The sequence below is a fragment of the Dendrobates tinctorius genome, unplaced genomic scaffold, assembly GCF_039654945.1.
Source record: "Dendrobates tinctorius isolate UK_male_01 unplaced genomic scaffold, ASM3965494v1 ptg000173l, whole genome shotgun sequence".
NCBI lineage: Eukaryota > Metazoa > Chordata > Amphibia > Anura > Dendrobatidae > Dendrobates > Dendrobates tinctorius.
The window spans coordinates 5,281,670-5,293,026 of NW_027361840.1; positions in this window are offsets into that span (position 1 = coordinate 5,281,670).

Here is an 11,357-nt window from a genome sequence, read left to right on the forward strand (position 1 = left end):
CTTCAGCCTCTCCACCGTGGTGGAGACCTCAGCTCGTCTCGAGGCGGGGAGCCGGTTCTTAGCCACCGCTCGTGCTCCCCTTAACTCCTCCCGGAGTTTTCTCAGCTGTTTGGCGGCCTCCTCATATTCGCAGAGGTGCGCATGGATGCGGGAGGCGTAGATGGTAGATGGCTCTCCCTCAGCTCTGGAGCCCCAGATGTTGGGGGGCTCTGCCACTGCACCTCTGCTCTGGGCCGCCACTCCTCCGGGAGGAGGAGCCGCCACGGTACCAGCTTCGGGGGGCCCGGTGTCCCGGGGCTCCTGGGTCCTGCGACCCCCTCTCTCTTGGCTCCGTCTCTTCCCCATCTCCCTGGGACTGGCTGGCTGCACCCTGGCCTCCGGATGGTGCTGAGGCCCCCCACCCCCAGCTGGCTTGCCGGAGGGTGGGAGCCAGGGGCACAGCCCCGGCGCTCAGTCCCAGGGAAAGTCCTCTTTCCTGGGAAGGGGGCAGATGGAAAGTCCTTGCAGGAAAAAACCTCCCTTCCCAGGAGCTTAGCAAGACCCTAGCCTGCAGATGCTCAGCACAGATGCTCCTCCTCTTCCTGGGCGTGCTCTATCCTCCAGTCACCTCCAGAGCTGCACTCACTATTCTGCGTTCTTATACTCCACTCACACCCAGAGCTCCACACACTGCTGTGTTCTTATACTCCACTCACAACCAGAGCTGCACACACTATTCTGCGCTCTTATACTCCACTCACACCCAGAGCTGCACTCACTATTATGCGTTCTTATACTCCACTCACACCCAGAGCTGTACTCACTATTCTGCGTTCTTATACTCAACTCACACCCAGAACTGCACTCGCTATTCTGCGTTCTTATACTCCTCTCACACCCAGAGCTGCACTCCCTATTCTGGGTTCTTATACTCCACTCACACCCAGAGCTGCACACGCTATTCTGCGCTCTTATACTCCACTCATACCCAGAGCTGCACTCACTATCCTGCGTTCTTATACTCCAACTCTTTTATTTTACAAAATTATCAAAATTACACTCAGAAACAAACCACAATACATAAACTAAAGAAAACCAACATAGACATAAAATGTGCAAAACATGCGCAAACAACTGAAAGTCCAAATCCTTTCCTTGTCCTCCACTAAGCTCGGCAGCTTAGGGTCCCCCAGCAGGAATCCACTGAAAAGAGAATACAAAGAAACATAAACCCCTCTCCCCACTCTCACTCCATTCACCCCCATTCACCCCCATTCACCCCCATTCACACCTCACCGATTTTACTAGTTTACTATTTACAATTTTACTATTTACAAAAAAGAAACGAAAATAACCCTTTCCTGGCCCTCCGCCTTGAAAAAAACAAGAACTCTGCCACTTTGGCCGTCAAACCTTACCTCCTATTACACAGCAAAGATTTTTTTTTTTTTTTTTTTTTTTCCTCTCCCACACATGGCAACAAGTTCGCAGCCTTTTTTTTCCCACCACCTTGCACCGCAGGTCCTACAAGTTTGTAGCCTTGTCACTGCAAAATCTGGTCCACGAAAGTTTATGGCCTTTTGATTCCACACAAAAATTATTTCCAGGGTCCGCAGAGTCTACTTCTCCTGCCCTGCTCCTCTGCTCCTTCATGTTGCTCTTGGCATCCGGTCATCCATCCACCACCCCCCATGCACCCCCCTCCCAACCTGACTACACCCCATCCACACATTCTAACTAAAAAAACAAAAAAAACGTGTGTTATATGTTTTTCCTTTTACCAAAGCACAACCAAAAGACATTTTCCAAAACTCTCAATACCATCCCATCTACTTACGCATTAATATACAAACTAAACACAGCATTTACATACCCAAGGCCCAAGTTTGGCACCTGTAAGCCCAATATCCATTATATGTCCTGTTTTTAAAACAAAAAGCTAAGGTGGCATGCACCAGCCCACCACCAGGAAAACGGGGTTCTAGAGGCTCCATCCCTCACTAACACATTCATCCTATCCCTCAAGAACTAAGACTGTCCCTACTTCTGTCCCTAAAAAAAGAAACCTGTCCCTATCTGTCCCTACCTGCCCCTACTCTACCTAACTTATCATAACTAACTCTCTATCTGTCCCTCAGTGCCTGTCCCTCCCTGTCCCTATCTGCCCCTACTTCTGTCCCTAACACACCCAGTGAAACTTATGCTATCCCTACCCTCATTCACACGGAGCTAGCTCTCCCTTGAGTGCGTTTTTAAAATGAGAGGCCTCTCCAAAGCCAAGAGGCCTTCCTCACACCCAACCTTTCGAACTCCAAAGAACGGACCTTCACCAGGTCACCCAAGATGTTTCCTACCACCTCATCCCTTGGGAGGGTTTTTTTCCGCGTCGTAACTAGGCACCGTGCATTCCAAGTGTGGAACCTAACCACTGCACTGACTAGGAATAAAGTGCACGGGTCCCGGCCACCCAGGGATCTGAACGCTCCATAGGCCCATTCAGCGTAGGAGAGGGACGCCAGGCGCGGCCAACGTATGGAGGCACCCACCCTGTTGTAAACCTCTGCATTAAAGGGACAATGAAGCAGGAAGTGCTCCATGCTTTCCAGCACGTCGCCACACTCCTCACGAGGGCAACCCCGGTCATCGGAGTTCCTGCACTTCAAGTTGTCCCTTACATACAGCCTCCCGTGGAAGCAACGCCAGGTCAAGTCCCAAAACTTCATGGGGATCCGCTTAGAATTTAAAAGCCCCAGCCCGACCTCCAGATCCCGGCCTGGGCAATCCTTAAGGGCCAGGGGCTTCTGGAAATGGGTCAACAGGACCCTCCTGTCAAGGCACTGCCTCGACATGGTCCTGATTTCCCACACTCCCAGACCCCACCGGCGGATCACCTTCAGAACCGGGGTAGCGTAAGCCGGAAGATGCCCATGAGGTGTGCGTAGGTCCTTCACCCGCCCTCCTGTCTCCCATTCCTGGAAGAAAGGCCAAAGCCAACCCTTGCAGGAGACTACCCACGGAGGAGCCCTCTCTAGCCAGAGGTTAGAGATGTTAGTCTTAAGAAAGGTGTTTACTAGAAACACCACCGGGTTGACCATACCCAACCCGCCTAGTCTCCTCGTACGGTATGTAACCTCCCTCTTGATTAGGTTAAGCCTATTCCCCCATAACAATTGGAAGAACAGGCTATAGACCCGCGTCCAGAGAGGTTCCGGCAAGATGCACACACTGCCCAGGTATATCAATAAAGGTAGCAGATAGCCTTTAGCCAGGGCAACCCTTTCCCTCAGGGTTAAAGACCAACCCTTCCATTGGTCCACCTTTTGGGCGGCGATCTTAAGTCTGCCCTCCCAATTTTGCTGGGGGTAGTCCCCGGGGCCAAATTCGATGCCTAGAATTTTGGCGGTGGCCTGGGGCCCTGGAAGGGTGTCCGGGAGATCAAAACTAGGATCTCCCCCTCCCAGCCAGAGACTTTCACACTTATCCCGGTTGATCATGGACCCGGATGCCTCCGAGTAGCGCACTACCTCCGACATGACCCAGTCCGCCTCCCCTCTCGAGGATACGAACAGGGAAACATCATCGGCGTACGCCACCACCCTCAGAGAGGAGCCAGAGCCCGCCCGGTCCATCCCGACTCCCGCCAACGGTCCACGATCTACCCTCCTTAAGAAGGGATCGATCGCGAACACGTATAAAAGCGGGCTCAGCGGACAGCCCTGACGGACCCCATAACCCACCTCAAAAGGACGACCTGACCAACCATTCACCAGCGGAAAAGTCTCAGCCCCTTGGTACAAGATCTCTAACCATTTTACAAACCTCCCAGGCAGACCATACCTCAAAAGGACGGACCAGAGGTACTCGTGGTTGACCCGGTCAAAGGCTTTCGCTTGATCTAATGACAGCAAGTACCCCTTCCAGTGACCTGCCCTACCCTGCTCCACTGCCTCTCGGACACCGAGCACAGCACTAAAAGTACTGCGGCCTGGAACAGAGCAATGCTGGGCCCCTGAAAGGAGCTGGGGTGCAAACTTCACCAGCCGATTAAACAGCACCTTGGCCAGAACCTTCCGGTCCGTATCGAGAAGCGCTATGGGACGCCAGTTCTCGATTCGGGACGGATCCTTACCCTTTGACAGAATAATGAGGGCTGACTTCCTCATTGAGCCGGGAAGAGTGCCCGAGGAGAGACACTCATTAAAGACCCCTGTCAAGAGGGGGACCAAGGAGTCCCTAAAAGTCTTATAGAACTCAGATGTTAAGCCATCCGGACCTGGCGATTTCTTGAGCCGAAGCCCATCAATGGCCAGTCTCACTTCCTCTTCCCTGATTTCTTCTGCCAAAACACCAAGAGAGGGGTCACCCCCTGGCTCAGGGATGGCTTCAGCCAGGAAAGCCGACATCCTGTCCCGATCCAGATCCTTCTTTTCCAAGAGGTGTGAGTAGAAGGATCTGACCACCTCCAGGATCCCTGATTTGGATCTGTTCAGGGACCCCGTACTGTCGATCAGTCCTGTCACCATCTTACAATTCACTGACATCTTACAGTTTCTGTAAGGGTCGGGCGAGCGGTACTTCCCGAAGTCCCTCTCAAAAACCAAAGATGTGTGCCTATCATACTGACACCTCTTGAGCAAAGATTTCACTCTGGAGATTTCCTCTCGGTCACCTCCAGTCGAGACAAGCTGCTCGAGTTTCCTCCCCAGAGCCTGGTACAAGCGGTGCCTGTTCAGACTCCTGAGGCTCGAGAGCTGACGGAAGAACCCCGCCACCCGCTTTTTGAAGATCTCCCACCACTCTGACTTACTACTACAGAGATCCAACAGTGGTACCTGGCTCTGAAGAAAATCCTCGAAGGATTGTCTCACCTCCGCTTCTTCCAGCAGGGACGAATTGAGCTTCCACAGCCCTCTTCCCATCCGAGGAGTCTCTGCAACATTCAGAGAAAAGAAAATTAGACAGTGATCGGAGAACTCCACCTCAACGGCGGACACAGCAGAAAAGATGGCGTCCTCCTTCAAAAAAAACCTGTCTATTCTAGACCTACAGCTACCCCTATGGTAGGTGAAACCTCCGTGACCTGGGGTGTGCCGGATGTGGGCATCCACCAGGCGAGCTTCACTGGCTATGCTATTCAACGCGACGCTATCATAAGCCAGGCGGTCTCCGGGACCCCCCCGGTCACGGGACCTCGTAATGGTGTTGAAGTCCCCACCGAAGACCACCTGTCGGCTCGTAAAAAGAAAGGGCTTGATCCTCAGGAAGAGACATTTGCGGTCCCACTTGGACTGCGGGCCGTAGATGTTGATGAGCCGGAGCTCTTGTCCCCTCATGAAGACATCTAGGATCAGGCACCTCCCCATTTCCAACTCAGTAACCCGTCGGCATTCAACTGCTGCAGTCTTAAAAAGGACTGCCACCCCGCTATACGGCTCGGCCGCAAGAGACCAGTATGAGGGCCCGCACCTCCACTCCCTCCGTGATTTATAGATGGCCCCCATGTCTGTTAGTCTGGTCTCTTGCAAGAATAAAATTTCTGCCTCAATCCGGGAGAAAAAATCAAAGGCCGTGAAGCGAGCCGCATCTGACTTAATGCTGGCGACATTAATAGACGCCAGCGTCAACGGGGCGAGTTCAGCCATCATGGGTGATCGAGTTGGATGGCCAATTTCTTCCCTACCCCGCTATTACCTCCTCCTGGGGAGGGGTCAGACACCTTCCTTTTCAGGGAAGCTCCCGACGTGTCCATCCCACCCCCCCCGGTGTCCTCGCCCCCGGGTTCCAGGTCTGTCCCCCCCTCAGGAGGAGCAATGCCCCCTGAGGGACGGACTCCGCCATCCCCCGAAGGACCCTCCGGTGTTACCCCCGGCCCAGTACCCTCGTCTTGCGGTTCATCATCTGAACCCCCGAGGGCGCTGAACCGGTTGGAGAGTCTGATCAGAGGGGGGTCAGCGGGCCCTTCCGTATGCACCCTTGTGGTCGGGGGCGGGGGGGACTTTGAAGGCTTGTCAGCCTTCCTCCCCACCGCTTTGCGCTTGGCACGCCTGGTTTTGCCACCTGGTGCTGTAGGCTGCTCTTGGACATCCTCATCAACACTTTCATACTGAGAGGAATTGTCCGAGTCAGCCGCTTTCTCCTCTCTCTCCATCCTCCTGATCTCCTCACTCACCGCACTCTCCCCCAGGGCCTCAGAGGCTTTGGCCACGGGCCTGGAGGGAGGAGCAGGCATCACCCCGGTTGCCCGAGGCTCCACCTGTCCCTTACCTCCCTGGCGTTTTTCCTGCCTCCGCTGGTACGCGGGGCCCCTTGCAGCATTGCCCTTCCTCACTGGCCCCTCAGCCCTTCCCCCTTCGCCACCACCTGCCACAGCAGAAGCAGCGCCACCGGGGGTTGCCCCCCCGCGGTCTCCCCCCACCGGGCCTGTGGCGGCATTAGAGAAAGAGCGAGGGCAGCGGCTGAGAGGGTGACCCAGGTCACCACACAGGTGGCACCGAATGTCTTTGCACAAGGCAGCCAGGTGACCTACCCCACCACACAACGCGCACTTCTGCACCTTGCAGTTGGCGCTGAAGTGAGTGGGGTCGCCGCACTTGTGGCAGACCTTCGGTTGCCCCTGGTAGAAGACCAGGATCCTGTCCCTTCCCAGGAACGCCGAGGAAGGGATGTGGGTGACCGTGCCGCCGGAAACCTTCAATTTGACCATGAAGGTCCAGCCCCCCGACCAGATGCCAAACTCGTCCCTGTTCTTTTTTGGGACCTCGGTGACCTCCCCGTAACGGGAAAGCCACGTCATGATGTCCACGCCTGCGAGTGACTCGTTACATGTAACCACGGTCACTCGCTTGACGGAATTTTGGCGAGACACCGCTTGAGCCACGAAGTCTCGCCATCCGGGCTCTTCTCGCACCAGCTCGTAGTTTGACCAGAAGAGCTCAAGCCCCTCTGGCCGCACGAAGCTGACGTCGAAGAAGCGGGACGCCGAAGGGTGTATCAGGGCAAAGATGTCATTCGCCCCGAAGCCCATCTTAAGGAGGAGCTCCACCACCTTGCTCCTAGGTGGACAAGCTTCACTGCCCCCCCACCTAAGACGGACCACATTCCTTCTTGGCGGCCCCTGCCCGGCTGTGGGGAGAGACCAAACAGTCCCTCCCTCCCTTTGATTTTGGAAGGCTGCTAGGCCATGTCTCTCTATCCAGAAAGACAGGTCCACTGTCCTCCCCTCTACCATGATCGATCTTTCTCCCCTTTGGAGGGCCTCCAGGAAACGGCGGTGCAAACCGCCGTCCCCGGAGCCCGGAGGCGAGGAGACCCCCCCGGAACCACCCCGACCCCCAGCCGCGACCCCCGCATAATTACGTTGGGGCCTCGCGGCTGGGGGGGCAGACGGGCCAGCCCTCCCACCACTACCACCACTTGTGCCAGCACCCTCATTCACTCTCCCGTTCACTCTTTTATTATTTCCACTCGCTCCGGCACTCACTCCAGCATTTACTGCCACATTCACACTCGCACTCACTCCCTCATCCATATCGCTCACATCACCATTTATGTCCTCAAACAGCTCTTCAAAAATATCTCCTATCTCACTCCCACTCTCACTTCCAGATAGACCACTATTTACATTAGCAGACTTGGTGTTGCAGTACCCCTGCCTGCCTGCTGGGGGCCCTGACTGGCCAGTGCTCTGCTCCTTGGAGCTGCTGGCACTGCTCCAACTCTTGTCCAGGAGTGCCGCTGCCCCTTTAAATACCTCCGAGCAGAGCGCACTCAGTACGCCCTGCCCGAGCCTGGGAGCAGCAGCAGCTCCTGGGTTCTCTGGCTCCACTTTTTTTTCTTTTTGTGGTGTCTTTGCACTGAGGACAGGGACGGCCACTGCCACCGCACCCTGCCCTCTGCTGTTCGCCCCCGCCGGCTTCCCAAGGAGCGCCAGAGCCCCCGCACCACCAGATGGAGGTAAGCGGGCTGGGGACCCCGACAACTCCCTACCGACTTTTGGGGGCACTATGCTGCTTGAGGGGGTAGGCGGGACAGGAGGCAGTGGGCCCGCCAAGGCCACGCCCCCCCCGCCGGCCGCAGCCACCCCGGGCAGAGCAGTGACCCCTTGCGAGGCCACGCCCTCCCCAGGTGACGCGGGCACAGCGGGCGGGACAGCGGCCGAGGACACGCCCCCCCCGCATGCCGCAGCCTTTGCAGGCTGGGCAACACTCGGGGAGGCCACGCCCCCCTCACGGACTGTCACTGCGCCCCTGAACCCACCACTTGATGTTGGCAGGGCTGGCCACTCCCCCTCATCGCCCAGCGGCGGCGGTGCCCACAGCACGGACCCCTTTTTGGGTCTACGCGCCGGGGACCCCGCTCTTGCCACGGGCGCCGTCAGAGGAGCTACCAGCCCCTTGCATTTTTTTAGCTGCTGCTTCACAGCAGCCTCCACGCCCTTTCTAGGTCTCTGGACCCCCATAAGTGGACCAGACTTAACGGACCCGTGCGTGGGGGATCCAGAGACCCCAGCACTCACCGCCGGAGGTGCGGTCCTGGCTGTACCCGTGCTGAGCGCCAGGACAGCCCCCCCTGCCACCGGGGACTGAGCCCGGACACCACTACTGCCAATACCGCCAGCGGCTGTTACACCACTGGCACCAGCACCGACCTCCATGTCGCTGCCTGAACCCTCACCGCCACCACCAGATGTGACGGTAAGGTCCAGGCACACATCACTCTGCCCGCGCCCCCGCTGCGGACCCACCACAGGGCCCGAGCCGGGGTGGGCAGCGGGTTCCATACAGCGGGACAGAGGGACCCCGGAAAGAGGGACAAACATAAGTTTGTCAGCCACGGTGTTTTTTGGCTTGCGCTTGTTTTTTTTCTTTTTCCTCTTTCCGGTTGCCTCGTCCTCAGGGCAGACCTCATCCCCAAAGAGCAGTGTGCCAAACCGCTCTGGGGACTCGATCTGCCTCACCTGTTGTAGGACGAGGCAGCCCCCCTCACTACTACTGTCCCCACTCCCACCAGCCTCCCCCTCGCCCCCACTTTCCTCCGAGTAACTGGAGTCCGGTGGGAGAGCCACTTGCTCAGGGGCCACCCCGCTGCATGTTACCTGGGTGTTGTTGCTCACCAGGCCTTCAGGTGGGGCAGGCGTAGATGTTCCGCCATCCTCCTCCTCTTGGCCCTCCACCTGGCAGGGGCCTCCCGACCCCCCAGGAGACCCTCCGGTCATGGCTCTAAACCGGTCATCGTTTTTCAGTTTCTCTGCAAAGGGGCCGCTCCCACTCAGGATAGCCGCCCGTATCTCCTCCAAGGCCCTGATAGCCCCCTTCAGCCTCTCCACCGTGGCGGAGACCTCAGCTCGTCTCGAGGCGGGGAGCCGGTTCTTAGCCACCGCTCGTGCTCCCCTTAACTCCTCCCGGAGTTTTCTCAGCTGTTTGGCGGCCTCCTCATATTCGCAGAGGTGCGCATGGATGCGGGAGGCGTAGATGGTGGATGGCTCTCCCTCAGCTCTGGAGCCCCAGATGTTGGGGGGCTCTGCCACTGCACCTCTGCTCTGGGCCGCCACTCCTCCGGGAGGAGGAGCCGCCACGGTACCAGCTTCGGGGGGCCCGGTGTCCCGGGGCTCCTGGGTCCTGCGACCCCCTCTCTCCTGGCTCCGTCTCTTCCCCATCTCCCTGGGACTGGCTGGCTGCACCCTGGCCTCTGGATGGTGCTGAGGCCCCCCACCCCCAGCTGGCTTGCCGGAGGGTGGGAGCCAGGGGCACAGCCCCGGCGCTCAGTCCCAGGGAAAGTCCTCTTTCCTGGGAAGGGGGCAGATGGAAAGTCCTTGCAGGAAAAAACCTCCCTTCCCAGGAGCTCAGCAAGGCCCTAGCCTGCAGATGCTCAGCACAGATGCTCCTCCTCTTCCTGGGCGTGCTCTATCCTCCAGTCACCTCCAGAGCTGCACTCACTATTCTGCGTTCTTATACTCCACTCACACCCAGAGCTCCACACACTACTGTGTTCTTATACTCCACTCACAACCAGAGCTGCACACACTATTCTGCGCTCTTATACTCCACTCACACCCAGAGCTGCACTCACTATTATGCGTTCTTATACTCCACTCACACCCAGAGCTGTACTCACTATTCTGCGTTCTTATACTCAACTCACACCCAGAACTGCACTCGCTATTCTGCGTTCTTATACTCCTCTCACACCCAGAGCTGCACTCCCTATTCTGGGTTCTTATACTCCACTCACACCCAGAGCTGCACACGCTATTCTGCGCTCTTATACTCCACTCATACCCAGAGCTGCACTCACTATCCTGCGTTCTTATACTCCACTCACCTCCAGAGCTGCAGTCACTATTCTGCTGTCACATGTCGTCTTAGGCTACTTTCACACATCAGGTTTTCGGCGTCAGGCGCGATCCGGCGTTGTGCCGGAATGCCGGATCCGGCAAATGTTTTGTAAAACCTGATGTGCCGGATCCGGTTTTCTGCCGGATCCGTCTTGTTCTTGACAGACAAAACCGGATCCGTCTCATCCGGTTCATCCGTTTTTCTATCCGTTTTTCGACGGATTACGCCGGATCTGGTTTTTAAAATTGACCCTTGTGGCCTACTGAGCATGCTCAGACCAAAAAAACCGGATCTGGCCACCGGATCCGGCTTTCGCCGGATCAGGCGCATTGCGGCGCTCATAGGCTTTCATTGTGTGAAAAAGCCGGACGCGCCGGATCCGGCGTGTCCGGCTTTTTCGCCAGAGACAAAAAACGTTATAGTAGCCGTTTTTTCCAGACGCCGGATCGCGACACTTTGCCGGATCCGGCGAAAACCGGATGAAACGCATGGCCATCCGGCACGATCCGGCGCAAATGCAAGTCAATGGGGGGGAAACCGGATCCGGCATTGCATTTCGCCGGATCCGGTTTCTGTCAAAAGCGCCGGATCGCGCCTGACGGCGAAAACCTGATGTGTGAAAGAGGCCTTATCTGTCACCTACAGAGCTTTGGTTAGAAAGTCCCCTTGCACTTCCTCTTCTGACCAGTAGATGGCGCCCCAGTATCACACAAGGCTCATTGGCTTTCTGAGGACAAATCATTTTAACCCCAGAAAGCAGAGAGACATGAGAGGGGAGACATGAGAGGCGAGACTGCTGCAGAAAGTCCCTGTAAATCCTTTATCTCATCTCCAGTCACACACAAAGCAGCATCTGTAAATAATTTAGAGCTCTGACTCTGAATAGCAGAACTATGAGCGCAGCTCTGGATGTGATTGGAGTGTAAGTGGTTATGTGAAATTAGAGTTTTGTAACCAATTAGTGTAAACAGAGACGAAGAACCGAAGCAGCCAATCACAAAGCCGCAGAGCTGCTCACTCCGTTCCCCCTTTAGTTCTTTGTCC